The sequence below is a fragment of the Primulina tabacum genome, chromosome 18, assembly GCF_025594145.1.
Source record: "Primulina tabacum isolate GXHZ01 chromosome 18, ASM2559414v2, whole genome shotgun sequence".
Taxonomy (NCBI): Eukaryota; Viridiplantae; Streptophyta; class Magnoliopsida; order Lamiales; family Gesneriaceae; genus Primulina; species Primulina tabacum.
Genome location: NC_134567.1, coordinates 7,919,097 through 7,930,850, shown reverse-complemented (window position 1 = coordinate 7,930,850; position 11,754 = coordinate 7,919,097). Strand labels below are relative to the sequence as shown.

The window sequence follows — 11,754 nt, the reverse complement described above, 5'->3', positions numbered from 1 at the left end:
CCTCTCATTCCCGTGTGGGTTCGGTTCATTCATGTTCCCTTCACCTAGAAGCCTGCCAGGAGCCGCTCATTGTCCGTGCAACTAACTGATGGCACCGGCGATCACCCCCCGCCCTCTTCGGCCCCGGGCCTCACAGCAGCAGCGGCGGCTGTGTTGAAGAGGGGCATGGTGTGGATGTAAGAAGGGGGAGACGGCTGCTGTGTTTTATTTCTAAGAAGGGTCCGCGTTCCTCTTTTTTTCTTAAATCAGGTCGCGCGCATATGCGCGACCTAAATTGGCGCATTTTGTCCCGCATGTTGTCTTGTCATATCACGCATATGCGCGCCTCGAGTAGCGCATATGCGCCGATGTCTCTGCCTTCCGAGTGTATGCGCCTTGTCTTATCGCGCATATGCGCGGCATCCTCTGCCTTCTGAGTTGGGCTTCGCGCATGTGCGCGAAAATAAATCGCGCATATGCGCAAAGCACAATGTCCATCAATTTTTCATTTTTTTTAAAACCTACCTGCAAAAATAAAACACTTCAAACAATACTTGAATAAAGGAAATAAAATTAACAAATAAAGGATTAAAATAAAATAATAAAAACAAAACGAATGCTAAAAATAATTGTGGGTTGCCTCCCACACAGCGCTTGGTTTATAGTCATCAGCCTGACTATCACTAATCATGTTCATGGTGGGTCATATGATTTCTTGGATGTCTTTATTTCCACTATTTGACCTTCAACTTCCATGGTCAACTTCCCTCGTTTCACGTCAACGATGGCTCCAACAGTAGCCAATGATGGTCATCCTAGAATGACGTGAAAGTTCTGACTATTATACATATCAAGTTCCACGAACTCTGCTAGAACCTTCAGTTTATCGATCCGAAGTTAAACATCTTCCACTATACCCAACGGTGTCCTGATCGATTTATCTGCCATCTGTAAACTTAGTCATGTGGGCTTCATCCAGCTCAATCCAAGTTTTCCATAGACAGAACTTGGCATTATATTAATGCTCGCTCCTGAGTCACAGATAGTTTTTTCCACTAAATGACCCCCTATTTCACTTGGTACAATAAATTCACTGGGATCTTGCGGCTTATGAGGAAGATTTGTTCGTGTTCCTTCGGTAAATTCACCTTCCACCTGATCTGCAAACTCAATGTTAGTGTGTAAGTTCTTGAGATCTTCAAGACCATTTTTCTTTTGAAATTCGGCATTTAATTGTAAAAATCTCCGGGGGTAGTGGAGTAAAAAAATATTAATGCATTGATTTGAGTCATACCTCTCGCTTTCCTTACCTCGGACTCTTTTGCTCGACGTTGACTTATCTTCCCGGATTGGTGTGTGATTCAGCCTTTTTCTCTTCTATGTTTACCTTATCAATCTCCTCATGCTGAATAAAAACAGCATTCACTTCCCTCAGATTTGGATCTGCAGTCTTTGGTACTGCACTTGATGGTTGAGACATGAGTTGCTTCGTTATCTGCCCGACTTGCGACTCGAGGATTTTCAAGGAAGCACCAATATTCGCCATGTGTGTCTCTAGGTTGTCAAGCCTAGACTCAGTCCTAGCCATCCTCTTGCCAGATTCAGAAACGAATGTCCCAACTAAATCCTCAAATGACGGCTTCCCTTCCCCATTTGATGTATTGAACCCCGGTGGAGGATTCAATACATCCTTATTATTTGCGTATGAAAAATTTCATGGTTTCTCAAACCAGATGATAAGTGTTAGGGGGAGGATTACCTCGATATCCTCCATAGCCTCCAAAGTTCTTGTTGTTGATGTATTGCACTTCTTCAGGAATTTGTGATTCTTCAATGACAACCGATGGTCCCTCAGTGTTTGATGTACTCACTTTATTCATGGTTGCTATCGATGTAGTCAGTGATGATACTTGCGCAGTGAGTGATGTGATAGGATCAACAGCATAAACTCCAGTTGTCCTCTGTACTCCTGACCTCTCAGACGACCATTGGTAGCTATTGATAGTCATTTGCTCAAGCAAATCATAGACTTGAGCATGAGATTTGGCAAAGATTGTGCCACCTGCCGCTGCATCCACTGTTGTCCGTGTCTGACCATTTAACCCGTTATAGAAAAGCTCAATCTGTACCCAGTCTTCAAAACCATGATTCGAGCACCTCCGCAACAACTCCTTATACCTTTCCCATGCCTTATAAAGCTGCTCAAAGTCAGTCTGCCTGAAAGTACTAATCTCAATCTTCAACTGTGTAGACTTTGCAGGGGGAAAATATTTAGAAAGAAACTTTGTTGCCAACTCTTGCCACGTCGTGATGCTCCCCAATGGAAGCGATTGGAGCCATCCTCTTGCTTGGTCCCTGAGAGAAAACGGAAACAAACGCAATCTAATAATATCATCAGGAACATTATTGATTTTTACCGTATCCGTGATCTCAAGGAAAGTCCTCAAATGAACGTGAGGATCAGCAGTGGCAGTTCCTGCAAATTGGTTCTGTTGAACCATATTTATCAGTGCAGGCTTCAGCTCAAAATTATTGACGTTGATGGTCCCTCGAGCAATGCCAAAATAACGAGTGTTGATCACTGGTTGGAAGTGATCTCTGATAGGTATAGCCTCCGGCAGGTTATGTTTGTCATTCTCTCTGTGTTTAGCCATTGCTTGGATCTCTTCTTTTCTTGTTTTCTTAATCTTCTCGCAGTTCTTTCGATCTCCGGATCAAAAATAAGCAAGTCGGGTTTTTGCGATCTTAGAATGCACTGTCAAAACAGAAAAGATTATAAATTAACAAAATAAATAAATAAAATAAAATCTAAATTAAAGTCAAAACTACTTAGTAACGATATTAATATGCAATTAAATAGTTTACTCCCCGGCAACGGTGCCAAAAACTTGTTGCGTATTTTCACTACCGCAAGTGTACGGTGTCAAGTTTTAGTACCGGTATGAGTACAGATATCGATCCCACGAGAAGTAATTAATTAAAACTGTATATTAAGTACCATAATTGACATAGTTCAACTTTATTTAGAAAAATCAAAGATATGGTTTATAATCAATTCAAAGAAAATAACGAATCCTGTAATTCTTAGCACGCAGGTGAAATTCAGTGAGTAGATCAATCTAGAGATATGATTTTGTCTGGTCTCCCCTATGTTAGATTAAAAGTGACTAGCATACTATTAAATTTCATCATGCTTACTAACCAAGAACTCGCAATTTTTCTATTCCCTTTTTCAAGTGATAAATAGAACTGTATTACCTATTATCGATTTTAATATGTCTATTCAAAATCACGTAACACGTAATAAATGCAAACAAGGTTCTCTTTATGGATTCATCAGAGTTATACGTCTTTTGCACATTATAAATATCTGACGATGTGATTTCCCATGTCCTAATTTCAATCCCTTCTCTCGAGTGTTAGATCTTAATTATTTGATCAATCGAATTATGGCCAGTAATCCAAAATCATTAAGAACAAGAAATCACAAATAAACACGATGAATTAATTCAATGAAAATTCAAAACGTCAATAACATAGGTTCATACTCGATGTGACCACGACTACGTCAATCTCTAGGAAATAAAATTAGTTCATACTCGAATCTGAATCAATACAAAACCTGTTTGTAATCATTAAAAACGTAAAAGTAAAGAACCGAATTAGAAACGTGTTGAGGGGCGATGAAAGTGCGTCTCCGTGTCCGGATTCAGCGTCTTATATCTCCGTTCTTCGCGTTCCTTTGTTGGCTCTAACTTTTTCGCTCTCTTCTTTTCTCCTGTGTTATGTCGGCCCCTACTTAATTCTCCTTTTTTATTTTTAAAGCCCACGACGAAACCTAAAGAATCTAGAAATCGCGTCACACGCATATGCGCGCCCTTGCTCCACGCATATGCGCGGGTCTTTCTGGGTGTGCATCTGAAATTCCCTCGTGCTGCGCATATGCGCGCCCGTAACTGGCGCATATGTGCGCGCTTCTCTGGTTTGTGCATCTGGACTCTTTCTTGCGCGCATATGCGCGACCTAGACCGGCGCATATGCGCGGGCCTTTCTGTTTTGCTTTGTCTTCGATAATCTCACGCGCATATGCGCGCCTCTAACTCGCGCATATGCGCGGGTCTTGTTGTCTTCAGAGAAGGGCCATTCTCACCATTTTCTTCTAAGCGCCATTTTCGCTCTTTTTTACGCCCATGTAATAGCCTCACCTAGATTCTTGCAAGCACATCAAAAATAACAAAACACGTATAATTCCGCCCAAGAAACTAACAATCTATACGAATTATAAGGATAATTTAAGTGCACAAATTGCACTTATCAACTATTCCACTCGATAAGTGAGAATCACTTGGATAGTTTGAGGGAGGGTTGTTCAGTGCATCATTACATGATCACCCATCTGTGTGAATGGACATCTCCATGCCCTTGTCAATGAAACATGACGTTTACGTCACAGATACTAGTCTCGAGCTCGAGCGACATTTATCCTTGTTTTAGGTGGCTTATTCGACTAGGAACTTTTTTAGAATATATGGTACACTTCCTAATGAGTTTCATGATCTTAAGTTGCGACGCAGGACCTAATGGTACCTATTGTATATTCAAGAACTTTATCTATGCAGCTTGCATGGGTATACAGATAAAGTATAATGTCATAATCGAATAAAATCGTAAAATATTATTAAATATGATTTTTTTACATCAGAGTCAATAAAACCGGAGCTATAAGTTGACTTGTCGGGCATCTACTCTAACATTAGGGACATGATCGACGATAAGAATAAGTAAGAATGGTCTCTACGAGATATTAAACAACACTAGTAGATAGACATACACCTTATTGGACTCATGAGCATAACAGTTTGACCCATTATCACCTATTTAGGTGAATTCTGCTCTACCATGAATATAAAAAAATAAAATTATGTCATACCTAATAACTATAACTTTTGATCTAATTCTAAATGCTTCATCCGTTTGTGTGAGGAAATATGGTGAATCTCACGTGTTTTGCATATGGGATATTTTGGATTTTTTTTACGATTAGGACTGATACTTTTTGTTCAGATAGTAGGTAGCCTAATTTAATAAAGTGAAGGGACTTATCTGTAATTCAAAATAACTTTTAAGGATTTGTTTTTTCCCTCTAATAAATAAAGCTGTAATAATATATAAAAGACTATAAATTATTTTCCAAAGACTTGGAGTGTGACTTCTGGTTATTCTTCTCCAAAAAAGTCTATATCCAATCTTCTTATCCATCGATGATTACTGTCAGATCAAGAAGCAAGAACCCAGTTTAGGTTTAATCATCATCAAAGTGTCAATTTTATATATATTAATACCACGTCGATCTTTCTAACTGAAAATGTATGAATATTTGCAGTTCAATGGTAGAAATCACCGGACATCCGCTCTACAGCTGCAGAAAGTGCCGGAACCCTGTTGCTCTGGCCGACGATCTCCTTTCCAAATGTTTCATTGTGAGTTTAAAAGATTTTGCAAGAAAATGTTCAGGGTTTACTTTTACTATATATTTTTTGCTTTTGTATAAAATAAAAAATATTTAAATCATTTTTGTTTTTTAGAAATAAAAATAATTTTGTTTTTTAGTCAATAATATTGATTTTTAAAAAAAATAATAATTTTTTCGATAAAAATCTATTTTGTATTTTTTCGGTGATGATGGTGGGAGATGTTAGTTTTGGAATAAGAAATTGGTTCAAGTTTATAAAATCTCTAGCAATTCAATTTTTAGAAAGAGTTTTGGTGCAATAATTTATTTTTTTACAATTTTAATATTTTTTCATTGAAACACTGAAATAATATCAAACATGTTACAATTGTCCGATGTCATGTCAAACGAAAAAGACTAAAATTTACAAAGAAAAGCTATTCTAAAAGCTTAAACTTGAATTTAGCCAATTTCGAAGATCAAATTTGCAGTTTTTCCGATGCGGCAAATTTCTTTTGTGTTGTTTTAAAGGCAAGAAGTGGGCAAGCTTATCTTTTCGATCACGCGATGAATATATTGATCGGACCAAAGGAGGAGAGGAAACTTATTACTGGTTATTTCACAGTTGCTAACATATTCTGTGGTAAATGCAACGAGGAGATGGGTTGGACTTATATCCGAGCTTTCGATGCAAGCCAACGATTTAAAGAAGGGAAATATATTTTGGAGAAAGCAAAACTCATGAAAGAGTACGATGAAATACTCTGAGTCGTGTTATTTACACTTTATTTTATGTTTATGCACGTCCTAAATAAAATAATAAGATGTCGTAAAATAATGAAGCGGGACAACGAGATGCGATCGATGCGCTCGTTGTAAGATTTATTTCTGTGTATGAATAAATCCCTGTATGACTTGCTAAATTGTCACTTGTGTATGTTTTAAATGTTGTGGCGTGGTTGCATTATTGTATGTGGATGGCCTTTTTCGATTAGCCTCGATGGATTTCAAATGTATACTGAAATTTTTTTATTGTTCAGAAAAGTAAAATCATAAACTTTAAATACAATCCGTACATGTTTATAATTATTGTATGTGGATTCGCCCAATGCAATGGCTTAACAAATTTTCGGGCTGATTGCATAAGCTCCTTTAGAAAGTATGAAATGCATATAATTTGGAAATATTATAATTTTAATATCGTAAGTTTGATATGTTTTAGATTTTAGTTTTATAACTTGTAACTAAGAGTTTCAGTTTTGCATTGTTAAGTCCAAAACTGAAGTAGGTCTGTACAAGTATTTGTATCGATCAAAATCTTTTAGTGTATATCATATCCTTGAGATAGAAGGGGTGACGTAGGAGTGTTTGAAATCTCCGAACATCCATAAAATCTTGTGTCTCATTATTTCAGTTCCTATTCTATCTATCAGTCAGTTTATTTTCGCACAACTATTTGTTAACTGATTGATATTGACTTACAAGATTCTCGAGTATCAGTTTATCACTAAACTGACTAATCAGTCGAAAAAGTTTTGAAAATTGTGCGTGTTTATTCAATCCCCCTTCTAAACACTCTTTCACCCTTAACCGATCCTATCAAGTGGTATCAGAGCAGTTGAATCTTGTTCAAGAATACTTCCATTTACAAACTGATCAATATGTCTTCATTCAACAAAATTCCAATGTCCTCCAGAGAAGACTTTGATGATTGAAAAATCAGAATGCAGGCTCATCTAGCTGTACAAGACGATGACATGTGGTATGTTATCACAGATGGACCCATGAAGATATAAAAAGCAAACACAGCTGTAGCCATAACTGATGGGGAACCACATCGTATTGAAAACCCCGAGATGAATGGACAGCTGAAGACAAGAGAAAAGCTAACTTGGACAACGTGACCAAAGACATCTTATACAAAACGCTAGATAAAGTCACTTTCAGCAAGATAAAAATGTGCAAAACTGGCAAGGAAATTTGGGAGAAGCTGATTCAACTCTGTGAAGGCAATGAGCAAACCAAAGAGAACAAATTATTTGTTGCCGTTCAAAATTTTGACAACATCAAGATGAAGAATGGTGAATCCATGCATGAGTATAATGACAGAGTCAGCAGCATTATAAACGAACTGAATGCACTCGGATTGGTGTATTCAAACAAAGAGGTAGCACTGAAAGTTGTCAGAGGTCTTCCCAATGAATGGGATGTTAAAACTATGGCAATGAGAGAATCAAAGAACCTGAATAAGGTCGAACTTCATGACTTGTTTGCTGACTTAAAAGCCTACGAGTTTGAGTTGCAAACTAGAGAAGGGGAACCTTCTACATCAGCTGCTACAACTTGCCTTAACTGCTGTCAAACTGGAACTAACTGGTTCAGTTGACAAATCTGCTGATCAGATAAGCAATGATGCTATGTCTTTATTCGTCAAAAAATTTGGAAGATTCATGAGAAGAAACCAAGGAAATTTCCAAAGACAGTATCAGAAGAATCATTCCAAAGAAGAACCTAATGCTTGCTACAACTGTGGCAAAACTGGTCATTTCATTGCTGACTATCCCAAGCCTAAGAAGGGCAGTCATGGCTCAACTGAGAAAGGAAAGAAATCCTATGAGCACAAAAGAAGATCGAAAGATGACAAGAAATCTTACAGAAAGAAGCATGAGGTACTTCTAGCTGAGGAAAGAAAGTCAAGATGGGCAGAATATGACAGTGATGATTCCGATTCTGAGAGGTTGAGCGGCTTCAGTGACGATGATGAAGAAGTCGAGTGTCTCATGGCTGATGACACAGAACTAGAGTCAACCAGTCAACAGATATTTGACTTTAGCTCAACTGATTTCACACGTGATGAACTCATTTCTACACTTCATGACATGGTGAATGAGAATCACAAGCTTGCCCTATCTTTTGAGAATGCCAGAGCAAAGCAAACTGATCCCATAGATAACATGTTGAAACTTTTCAAGTTCGCAATCTTGATTTTGATGTTAACAACACTTGTTATTGTGTTTCTAACATATTTACTCAAGTGTGAAGTTATTAAAACAAGAAGCAAGCCGAAACTGAATTCTGCACAAACTGAATTTCTGGCAAGCTTTGGTATTTTGAAGATATCTTTCAACTGGATGATCCAAATGACAATCCGCCAACTAATATGATTATAAAACTCAATTTGGAACAAGTCGTATTTCACGTCAGTTGGGCAAAATCGGAATGTATCTAGGTCAAACTGATCACAACGGATCGTAACTGATCGCACGAAAACAGCAATCAGTTGGGTTTGAGCAGCTGCGGTATTTTGGTCATATCTCTTAGCTCGGTTATCGAAATGAAGAGATTCAATATGCGTTGGAAAGATAAGACGATGATCTACAAATCATCTTCAGAAGTCAAAGTCTGAATCGAAGTTTAAGATACTGATAAATGATGATGAAGTTGCTGGTTATGCACAAACTGAAATCAGCTAGGCTGATTTCAGCACACCAGCTGAAACTGAACTAAATCAGTTGAACTGAACCAGACCTAGCTGAAAACCAGTTGAACCAGATCAGTTGAACTGAACCAACTGAACTGAACCAAACCAGCTGAAGACCAGTTGAACCAGACCAGCTGAACTGAACCGAACCAGACCAGCTGAACCAGCTGAACTGAACCGAACCAGCAGCTGACCAACTAAACTGAACTGAACCAGCTGCTGACCAGTTGAACTGAACGACCAGTTGAGTTGACCAGTTGACCAGTCGGGAAAATGTCCAGCAAGACGAATTTGACCGTTGCAATTCCAGAAACAGTACATAAAATTTCCAAACGGGCATATTCTTGTGTCTAACGTATATATCAGTGTTGGAGCCTATAAATACAACATCTTGAAGATCAAACAAGAGCTTTTGAAGAGGATTCAAAGCATGGGCAGTTAGCATGAAGAAATCAGTTAGTTGAGAGCACAAGTCCTTGTGTGAGGATACATTTGAGATGCACACTGTAAATGATAAATTTCTCACACACAATCACTCACACATATACAAGAGAGTTGAACTTCAAAGATTAGTTGAGTGAGTCTTGCACAAAGACAATAAACTTGTGTATGTAGTCTTTACATATGAGACATTAAACAATATGGTGATTGTGAGGTGCTGCCTACAATCTTGAGTGTTTGGAGTTCAGTTTAGGCACTGGGTAAGTCCTAGCTGAATAGGTTTGTACAAAGTGTTGTATAAATCAAAGTCTTCTAGTGAATCCTTCCCAAGGGGAAGAAGGGGTGACGTAGGAGTATTTAAATCTCCGAACATCCATAAACAAATTCGTGTCTATTTGTTTATTGCATTTACTTATCATTTTCATAGTTTTAAAGAAGCATTGTTGAAGCATTTTATGTGTTCTTCAAATACTAAAATATTGCATACCAATTGTTTGATAAAATGCTTCAACTAAAATATTTTTACTCATTCAACTTGCATATATTTTAAATTGTTTACAAAATATTTAATCGGTTTTTACGAAGGATTATTTCGAGTAATTTCCGCTTGGTTTGAACACCAAACTCGATTTAATTCATCGGTGTTCAATATTTCAAGAACCGAGCTATTGTAGTTCATCGATTTTCCCCCTAACCGATCCTAACAAGTGGTATCAGAGCGGGTTGTTCTTGAAATAACATTGAAACTGAATTTGATGTTTAAATTCAAAATTTCAGATTTTTACACATATATATGCAAAACTGAATTTTCGCGCAGCTTGCAGCGACCGTAGGAAAAATGGCATATCTCCTTGCTCGGGTGTCCAAATGACAAACCGTTTTTTGTGTTGCAAACTAGACGCATAGAGGTTTACAGCGGTATAAAATTTTCAGCCTAATTATGCTCGAGAAAATACAGTTTATTCTTTGAAGGCAGAGCATATGTGCTGCAGCAGAAAATGAGACATGCAGAAAATTGGTTAGTTATCCCTCTTTTTTTATAATTTTCAAAATTTCAAAAATATAGGAGGAGAACTCATTATAATGGAGAGATTATTTTTAAATATCGAGGGGGGAAAAATTTTGTTTAAAATGTTTTGAGAATATGACTTTTTGATTCACACAAAAAGAGGGAGAAATATGTTAGTTGAGTTGATTGCTTATCCAAGTTTTGTGATCATCAAAAAGGGGGAGATTGTTGGAACTTTTCAAGTTCGCAATCTTGATTTTGATGTTAACAAAACTTGTTATTGTGTTTCTAACATATTTACTCAAGTGTGAAGTTATTAAAACAAGAAGCAAGCCGAAACTGAATTCTGCACAAACTGAATTTCTGGCAAGCTTTGGTATTTTGAAGATATCTTTCAACTGGATGATCCAAATGACAATCCGCCAACTGGAATGATTATAAAACTCAATTTGGAACAAGTCGTATTTCACGTCAGTTGGGCAAGATCGGAATGTATCTAGGTCAAACTGATCGCAACTGATCGTAACTGATCGCACGAAAACAGCAATCAGTTGGGTTTGAGCAGTTGCGGTATTTTGATCATATCTCTTAGCTCGGTTATCGAAATGAAGAGATTCAGTATGCGTTGGAAAGATAAGACGATGATCTACAAATCATCTTCAGAAGTCAAAGTCTGAATCGAAATTTAAGATACTGGTAAATGATGATGAAGTTACTGGTTCTGCACAAACTGAAATCAGCTAGGCTGATTTCAGCACACTAGCTGAAACTGAACTAAACCAGTTGAACTGAACCAGACCAGCTGAAAACCAGTTGAACCAGATCAGTTGAACTGAACCAACTGAACTGAACCAGACCAGCTGAAGACCAGTTGAACCAAACTAGCTGAACTGAACCGAACCAGACCAACTGAACCAGCTGAACTGAACCGAACCAGCAGCCGACCAACTAAACTGAACTGAACCAGCTGCTGACCAGTTGAACTGAACGACCAGTTGAGTTGACCAGTTGACCAAAGTTGACCAGTCGGGAAAATGTCCAGCAAGACGAATTTGACCATTGCAATTCCAGAAACAGTACGGAAAATTTCCAAACGGTCATATTCTTGTGTCTAACGTATATATCAGTGTTGGAGCCTATAAATACAACATCTTGAAGATCAAACAAGAGCTTTTGAAGAGGATTCAAAGCATGGGCAGTTAGCATGAAGAAATCAGTTAGTTGAGAGCACAAGCCCTTATGTGAGTATACATTTGAGATGCACACTGTAAATGATAAATTCCTCACGCACAATCACTCACACATATACAAGAGAGTTGAACTTCAAAGATTAGTTGAGTGAATCTTGCACAAAGACAATAAACTTGTGTATGTAGTCTTTACATATGAGAC

At 37.8% G+C, this 11,754-nt stretch overlaps 1 long non-coding RNA gene across 1 annotated transcript; it reads left to right on the top strand.

Annotated features, from left to right (window-relative positions):
- Positions 1–5,150: 5,150 nt before the first annotated feature.
- LOC142533031 (uncharacterized) lies at positions 5,151–6,425 on the top strand. Its single transcript, XR_012816659.1, has 3 exons — positions 5,151–5,279; positions 5,363–5,459; positions 6,057–6,425. It is a non-coding gene; the product is annotated as an uncharacterized LOC142533031 (long non-coding RNA).
- The last annotated feature ends 5,329 nt before the right edge of the window (positions 6,426–11,754 follow it).